The sequence below is a fragment of the Pan paniscus genome, chromosome 3, assembly GCF_029289425.2.
Source record: "Pan paniscus chromosome 3, NHGRI_mPanPan1-v2.0_pri, whole genome shotgun sequence".
In the NCBI taxonomy this organism is placed as follows: Eukaryota; Metazoa; Chordata; class Mammalia; order Primates; family Hominidae; genus Pan; species Pan paniscus.
Genome location: NC_073252.2, coordinates 5,269,794 through 5,279,255, shown reverse-complemented (window position 1 = coordinate 5,279,255; position 9,462 = coordinate 5,269,794).

Genomic DNA, 9,462 nt, shown 5'->3' with positions numbered 1-9,462 from the left:
AAGCCTAGTGTCTATTAGTCATTTTTCTGGATCCTCTCCCTCCTCCCACCCTCCACCCTCTAGTAGGCCCCTGTGTCTATTGCTCCCCACTAAGTGTTTATGTGTTCTTATTATTTAGCTCCCACTTACAAATGAGAACACGCAATATTTGATTTTCTCTTCCTGCATTAGTTTGCTAAGGATAATGGCCTCCAGCTCCATCTGCATTCCTTCAAAGGACATTTATTTGTTCACTTCTTCAATATTTACCAAGTGCTTACTATGAACTCAACAAACACTGAGATGAAAAGTAAAGAATTTCCCTTTTTAGGTTACCAAGGGAGACAAATGCAAAATCTGAAAGAGAGCAGAGGAAGGCGCAAATAAGGGGCAGAAAGATTTCTTAGAGGATCTGCAGTTTGGGCAAGGACTCGCAATGTGACGGGGAGCTTGTTGAGCTGAAAAGGGGTGGAGGCAGAAGCTATAGCACCACCACAGGCATGGAGGCTTCCAGGGGAGGTGAATGGCATGGTTTGGATGCCATTATGTGGTTAGGGAGGTTGAGAAATGGAGCTGAAAATGTAGAGGGATCCAAATGTAAATGGCCTTGCTTGCGGTAAAGGCTACCAGGCAGCACATCCCTACCCCATCACTAGTTGCATGACCAGGGTCACGTAAAGAAGAATGCCTTTCAAAGCAGAAGGATTGGACATGGTTGGAGGCTGTCACTTCCTGAAGGGGCCTCCTTGATTTGGGTTACAACAGTAACAAAACAAGGACACTGCTCCTCCCTCTGTGTCCCAGCCCATTGCCACCACCCTGGACTCCTTCTTCAGCTTTCTGCACAGCCAGCTGGTTATCCCTGTTTCCTCTGTATCTCTTGACTTCTCCATTGGCTTTTTCTGACTCAGCCTTAGTTCAGAAGCTTCTCAGAACAAACACCAGGTGTGTCTGTGCTCAGGACTCAATCCTCTGGTGGGTCTTACCCCAGCATTAGTTCTTGTCCCAAGTGAGGGTCTGCCAGTCACTGGTCCTTCTCCCCTAAGGCTTCCCCATCAGAAGCGGGACTTGCTTTTCATAGGCTTGTTAGTCATTAGGGCCTATGTTCTACTTCCTCAGCTGATTTGTCTCACCTCGTGAAACAAAGCACAGCCACGGAAGTGGTGAGTGCAGAGGTTTCGTCCAGCTCTGTCGCTTCTTAGCTATGTGTGGGTGCGCAATTTACTTAGCACCTTTGTGCTTCGGTTTTCTCCTCTGAGAAATAAGGATGACAATAATACAAATGTCATAGGCTTATTTGGGAGATAACATGAATTGACACATTTCAAGCACTTATAGGTTCTGATGGAAATAAGAGCTCTAATCAGCTCTAATTACCATCAAAGCCAATGCAGTAGTTGCTGAAGAGTCCAGGGTTACTTTTGGATGACAGTACCTGCAGTACAAAAGTCCATGCACTCCCTTTTCCAAGACAAGAGCACAGTTGAACATAAACCCTTGTTCCAGCCTCCCACCTGGACAACAGCAACAGCTCCCTCCTGTATGTCCTCATGTCTTCCTCCCTCCCTCCAAATCCACCCTCCATCCACAAGCCAGAGCAATCTTCCTATGGTGCAAATCTGCTTCCAATATTCCTCTGTTTCATGCCCACCAGCTGCTCCTGTAAAGACTCACCTCATCTGGCCTTGGCCTTCCCTGATCTCACCCACTACTATTTTCCCCCTATTCCCACACACATGCCCACTTCTCACAACAAAGCATTTTCTGAATGTAGCATTACCTCCATGTCTAAGCACGTGCCGGGCTGCCTTCCCACCTCCCACACCCTTGGAAACCCCTATGGTCTTTCAACTGCTTAAGTGTAACTTGTACCCTGAAACTTTTGCAGAATCCCCGTTAGAAGGAACAACTCTCTTTTCTGGACTACCTTTCTCTCTTGTACTTATTTCATCCTTGTATGTTCATCATACTCATCATCAAACCTGCCCCAGCTGATTGCTTCCTCCTCCTTGAAGTACTTTTCTCACTTTGTGTCCAGGGCGCCACCTCTTTGAGTCTTCCCACTCCACTGGCTACTTCTTCTCCACCTCTGCTGCTAGGTCCTCTCTTCCCATGACCTCTCGGCATTGGAGTGATCTAAGCTCGGCCCTCACTCCCTTCCTTTCCTCTGTGTGCTCTTTACTCTCATTGGGATCTCATGCTTCGTGGCTTTAGAGACCATCTTTGCACTTGTACCAAAAAGCATGGTGTTAAATTTGACTCCTTTCTTTCTCCCATAACCTACTTCCAAGGCATCAGAAATCCTGCTCTCTCTAATGTCTAAATAACCCAGAATGTGACCAATTCTTAGCATTTCCCCAGCTGCCCACCTGATCCAAGGTCACTCGAGTTTGTTTCCCCAGATTACGGCAGTGGCTACCTAGAGGGTCTCTCTGCTTCCATCCTTGCCCCAACACAGCTTATCCTCAGCACAGTGGTCAAGGTGAGCCATTAAAATGGAAGGCAGATCATGTCCTTTGACTGCTGAAATCAGCATTGCACCTTCACACCCAGGGGCAATTTAAACCAACTGAGAATTATTAGGCAAAAATCCTCATCATTTAAGCCTAGTTGATTTGCAAGAGTGCTAAAAATGCAAAATCCCCTTCCGCATTTGCAGAATGTTCAGTTGTGTAGATTGTCAGATCAAGAACACACAGGATAGAGGAAAGGGCTGTCCTGACATCGATTAAGGGTTAGAGGACAGAAGATTAAAAAAAAATAGAGTACCAATATGTGGAAAATGGTCAAGTCAGCAGAGTCATAACTTAGATTATGTTTCTTCATGGTGAAGGCAACCCAGGCATTATTTGGGCACTCGATATGCATTTCTAAAATGTTTGCAATCAAATTCCTGAAATGCAAGTCTGCTTATTTTTTCGATAATTTCCTGGCTGCCACACAAAGACAAGGAAACTTGCTCCAGAGTCATTGCTTCTTAATTCATTTGATTCCAATCCCACTTCTGCTGCCTCAATCCAGCTCAAGGCATTCCTAAGTCAGAACATGGGCTCAAGTTTTTGTCACTTCCTCAGCATTGGGCATCCTTCCTCTGGCCTGGGCAGTTATACATATTCTGAGTTTAGAAATTATTCTTCTCTGGAGAGGAAGGGTCTGAAGTTAGAATAAGTGGATTAGGACAGTTTGTCTCTATCTTTAGATCTAAAAGTGAAGTTTCAAGTAAATATCATTTTATAGCTACAAACATGCTTAAAAATTCAAAATCTGACAATATCAAGTGTTGAGGAGGACCTAAGGCAACCAGGACATGACATACTGATAGTAATATGGCTACATGGAAAAACAATTTATTGTTACCTAGAAAATTTAGAAATGTGCATATCCTATACCCCAGCAAGTTTTAACCCTAAAATGTACCCTAGATGAATTATTTTACCTATGGACCAGCAAATATGTCTAAGGATGCTCATGGCAGAATGTTTATAATAGCAAATGACTGGAAATAACCCAAATGCCCATCAATGATAGAGCAGATATATAAATTGTTGTAGAGTCATACAATGATAATGATAATTAATACACTATAATGACACGTAATGATATGGCTGAATCTCAGGTACATAAAGTGAGGAAGAAAATATAAGCAGCAGAAGAAGACATACAGAATGTAGAGAACAAATACAGGAAAAGCATAAAATATATATTTTGGGGCTAGAAATATGTGGGTTAAAACTTTAAAGAAGTTAAAGAGAGTGATTAAAACAAATTTGAGGATGGAATCCACCTGAGGAGCAGAGGAAGAGGATGGGATAGAGGAGAACAGTAATTTTAAAGAAGGACTTTAAAATTAATAGCAATACTTTATTCTTAAGCAGAGTAGTAGGTACACAATGGAACACTGTTTTACCATTCATATATATACATGCACATTTATACATTTGTTTAATTATTTAGTCAAAATTTTATAATAAAAATGAATGGTATTCCCATAAAATATTACAACTAATTGGAAAATTCAATTTTAAAACTAATCTTATTTATAATAGCAGAAAAAAATATAAGGTACCTAGCAATAAATGTAAGAAAATATGTATACAAACTTTATGGAGAAAATTATGAAACTTTGTTAAAGGACATTAAAAATGTCCTCTATAACTAATGTGATAGTCATGTTTATGAATCTCAAATTAACATAAATTCTGTGTATCCAGTGGACATCCCAACAGGATGGATCTTGATGTACTCTAAAATTTATAGACAAATGTAAAAGATCAATAAGTTTTGAAAAGACAAATGGGAGGGAGAGGAACTTCCCTATAAGGTATCATGATTCCTTATAAAGTTATACAAATTAATCAAATGGGGTATTGATGCAAAGATAATAAATAACCAGTGAAACAGAAGAGAGATCCCAGAAACAGACCCAGAGAAATTCGGTAAATTGCTGAGAATACAAGACCGGTCACAGGGAATATAATAGACAATACAATAAATGGTGTTACGACAATAGGCTATCCACTTAAAAAATAATTATATATCTCTTCCTCACACAATAAACAAAAATAAATTTGAGAATGATGACAGAGTTAACAAGTAAAACAATATTATCATATAACACACAAGACAATACCTTTGTGTATTTGTGTATTCCTTATGAAAACATCCTTAAACAAGACATAAACAGTGCACCCACGAAAGAAAAACACTGAGAAGATGGTATAAAAAGACAGTATAAAAACATTTGAAGGACACAATAAGCAAAGCTAAGAAAAAAAAAGCAGAAATTAGAAAGATAATGTGTTAATTCACAACTATATTTATCCAAATTGCCTACAAATCAATAAGGAAGAGAGAGAAAAATGGGCAGGATACAGACTGCCCCATCTAGAAGAATAAATTGTATGGCTGTTTAAATATATGAAAAGATGTTGAGTCTTTCTAGTAACCAGAGAGAGACATATTAAAACCATGTGATAAAATTTTACACTCATCAAATAGGGAGAAAAAAATACAGTCTGATAATACCAACTGTTAGTGCAGATGAGAAAAACAGAAACTCTCATAAGCTGCTTTTGAAATAGTAAATTGATACAAAATTGTTTTTTAAATTCTATTTTTCTTAGATTGATAAAAATTGTATATATCTATGGTGTACTACATGTTTTGGAATATGTGTACATTGTGGAATGACTAAATCAGACTAATTAAAATATCCATTATCTAATACAGTTATTTTTTGTGGTAAAAACATGCAAAATCCACTCTTTTCACAGTTTTCAAGTATACAGTACAATAGATCTCCTGTCTAAATGAAATTTTGTATCTTTGGATCAATGTCTATGCAGCCCCCCACACCAACCTCTGGTCCCACCATTCTACTCTATTTCTATGAGATCAACGTTTTCAGCGCCCACGTTTGAGTGAGATCACGTGGCATTTGTCTTTCTGGGTCTGGCTTATTTCTCTTGGCATCACATCCCTGAAGTTCATCCCTCCTGTCACAAATGACAGGACTTTCCCCCTTTTTGGCTGAATAGTATTCCATTGTGTACATATATTACATTTTTAATTTTTTTTTTTTTTTTTGCAGTTGCAAGATTTAATAGAGTGAATACAGAGCTCCCATACAAAGGGAGGGGACCCAAAGAGGGTAGCGGTTGCCGGCTCGAATGCCTGGGTTTATATCCCGATCCTTGTCCCTCCCGCTGTGCTCTCAAGCGATAGATGATTGGCTATTTCTTTACCTCCTGTTTTTGTCTAATTAGCATTTTAGTGAGCTCTCTTTACTGCCTGATTGGTCGGGTGTGAGCTAAGTTGCAAGCCACGTGTTTAAAGGTGGATGCGGTCACCTTCCCAGCTAGGCTTAGAGATTCTTAGTCGGCCTAGGAAATCCAGCTAGTCCTGTCTCTCAGTCCCCTCTCTCAACAGGAAAACCCAAGTGCTGTTGGGGAGGTTGGCTATCGACCAATATATTACATTTTTTTATCCTTTCCTCTGTTGATGGAGAACTTAGGCTGATTCTGTAACTCAGCTGTTGTGAATAGTGCCGCAGTGAACATCGGAATGCAGACATCTCTTTGACATACTGATTTTATTTCTTTGAAATCAAATCAAAAACTAATCATCAGAAGTGGGATTGTTGAATTATATGGTAGTTTCATTTTTTATATCTCTACTCTTGCGATATGGCATGTATCTGTGTTCCTGCCAAAATCTCATGTGGAATTGTAATCCCCACTGTTGGAAGTGGGGCCTGGTGGCATGTGACTGGATCATGGGGGTGGTTTCTCATGAATGGTTTAGCGCCGTCTCCCTTGATATTGTCTTCGTCATAGATAGTGAGAGAGTTCTCATAGACCGGGCTGTTTAAAAGTATGTAGCAGCTCCTTCCCTTTCTCTCTTGCTCCTACTCTGGCCACGTGATGTGTGTCCTTCTTCTTCGCCTTCTACCGTGATTTTAAATTTCCTTAAGTCTCCCCAGAAGCTGAGTAGATGCCAGCATCATGCTTCCTGTACAGCCTGTGGAACCATAAGCCAATGAAACCTCTTTTCTTTATAAATTATCCAGTCTCAGGTATTTCTTTATATGCAATGCAAGAATGGACTAATACGACTTATCTTTCATCTTTTTGATAAAAGCCATTCTTACAAGTGTGAGGTGATATTTCATTGTGGTTTTAATTTGCATTCTCTGATGATTAGCCACGCTGGGCACTTTATAAACCTGTTGGTCCTTTGTGTGTCTTCTTTCGAGAAATCGCAATTCATCGCCCATTTTTTAATGAGGTTATCTGTTTTCTTGCTATTGAGTTGTTTGGGTATCTTATATATTTTGGATACTAACCTTTTATCAGCTATATGGTTTGCAAGTATTTTCTCCCATTCTGCAGGCTGTCTATTCACTCCTGATGGTTTCATGTGGTGTGCAGAAGCTTTTGCATTTGATGCCATCCCATTTGTCTATTTTTGCTTTCATTACCTGTGCTTTTTGGGTAATACTCAAGATATCGCCAAGACCAACGTCATGGAGATTTTCCCTATGTTTTCTTCCAGTTGTTTTACAGGTTCAGGTCCTGATATAATTTTTTTTTGATGAACAGTTTCATGATAGTTGGAAAAGCTACTTCATTTCTGGGGATATGTCTTAGACAAACTCTCACAAGCAGAAGGGAACCAGGTTGTTCATCCTAGGACTGGCGATAATGGGAATAGAAAAGAAACATCCTAGAAGTCTATCCCAAAAAATAAATAAATTTTGATATATTCACCTGTGAAATATCACACAGCAGTTAAAATGAATCAGATGCCCAAGATTCAATTTGCATTGACCTTAAAAACGTTTGCCTAATAAGAAAACCGGTTGCAAAAGTATATGTCCATTGGGTGAATGGACTGGAAACACATCACATACATGAGACTAGTTGCTTCTGCAGAGAAGGGAGGAGGGGATGGTGCTGGGAGGGAAATGTGGAGGATTTCAACCGCATCAGGAACTTTGATCTTTTTAAATTAGTGTCTATGACAAAATGTTCACATGTACTGGATCTGAGTGGTGGGCGCATGTGCTTGTTTATGGTTCTCTGACTTTTTCCAATGTTTCAATTATTCCAGAATTTAAAATGTTAAAATAACAATTCTATCCATTGGAATCACTGAGATAAACTTTCAATTAATGGCATAATCATTCAATTATTTCCTTTTTGTTTTTTCTGTTTGTTTTTTTTTTAACATAAAGTACCACATCTTCCTACAAAGAGCATAGCTGAACTTCGACGTCATTTAAAACAAAACCAGAGACAGCCTTTGGGGTAGAGTGATATTCAAAGAGGTTCAGTAATTTGTTGAGGCCAGATCAGCCATAAAAGTGGTAGAATTCTGTCTCCAGACCCTGAGCTCCAGCTCTTTCCACGTGTGGAGGGATTCCCTGATGAGACCCTTTGGGGGGCTTTTCAGGACTGACATGTGCCTTTAGGAGTTTGAGGGGCAGGCCTGGAGCTTAGACAATTGCTCACGAGGCTCAGAGAGGTAGAGAGACCAGCCTGGAGCCACACAGCTGCTCAGCTGTAGAACCTCCAAAGCGCGAGTCCCCTCCCCTGACCCGCAACCCCCATCCCTCCTCAAGGTGTGCTGGGATAGTCAATAGCCTCCCGGGCCCACCCCTCCCCTGATGGCCATCCACTCACCGAAAGCAGGAGTCTTGGGCTAATCTACCAGAAAGTACCAGAAGAAGCTGTGGGAGTGAGAGACCTTCTCCTCACCTCCTGAGGGAAGAACATTCCCTGCCATCCTCACAGCGCCTCATCAACCAGAGCAGAGTCGAGTCCCATCCTGGCATCCTACCTGCTCCCTGAGGAAAGGAGAAAAAAATAAATGTTGAAGCATCCCAGGCCTTGAAATCGTTCTCTAGGCATCCCTGCTGGTTTGTCTGTCCCTGCTGACCCCTGGCTCTTTATCCTTTGCTGTTGGGTGTGGATTTTCACTCTGTGTTCCCTTTGTATTCACGTCTTCAGCCACTTGTGAGAATTCCCTTCCCCAGCCATGGACTCAATGGGCTGTTCCCACCAGACAAGTCAGCCCTCCCCTCCCTCCATCCTTCCTCTTTCCTCCCCTCTCCATGCACAAGTCTGTAATTCTGGACCAACCCTCTGAGTTCCACCCCTGTGTATCCATGGGGTCTCCAAGGCTCTGCCTCTTACACTTTCCAAACCCCCAGCACCTGACCCCCCATTCTTCCCTCCCAAACCATCTCTCCTCTGCTCAGCTGCACATGGAAAGGTCTGCAATCATTCCGCGAGTTCACACCTTCAAGCAGCGTATTTTACTTTTTTAAGTGTTCTTTTGATTAAAAGTGGGAAAACAATGAAGGAACCTTTTACTGTAAAATTAGTCAAATACAGCAATTCCTCTTCTGAAGGCATAATATCATGGCTAAGACACTTACCTAGCAAAGAAAATTAATTTGTATGCACAGTTTTGATGCTGGAGAATTTATATGGGGCCATAGTACCCTGGTGACAAATTGAAAACCTGTTCTGAGGAGGATCAGTGCAGAGGGTTACGGGCCACCAGGGAGAGGACACCCTCCACTCCTGTTGGCCTGCTGAGCTGAGACCCCGGCCAGCATGGCCTCGTCTCACTCCCCGGCCCTCCGTGGCTGTGGTGTCGCCAGCCTCTTATCAGTGTTGCAGACCACCTGAAATCGCTGATAAGCCTCTCACATCTGGCCTGGCCTCTCTTGCACTGCAGCCTGGCTTGGGAAGGGGAGCCCAGATGTCATAAAGCCACACTTGTTGTTTGACTGACTTCTGTAAAATGGATTTATAGCTTCTGCTTATCTCTGGCCACAGGTGGTGCTTCCTCCAAGGAGACTGGGCCTGAGGAATAAGTTTCCCCTTCAGAGCGGGGATGCATTAGAAGAAGGAGCCGCCGCCCCTCCCCAGTCCAGCTGCAGACCTGTGGGCCACCCCCATCTTCACTGCACCT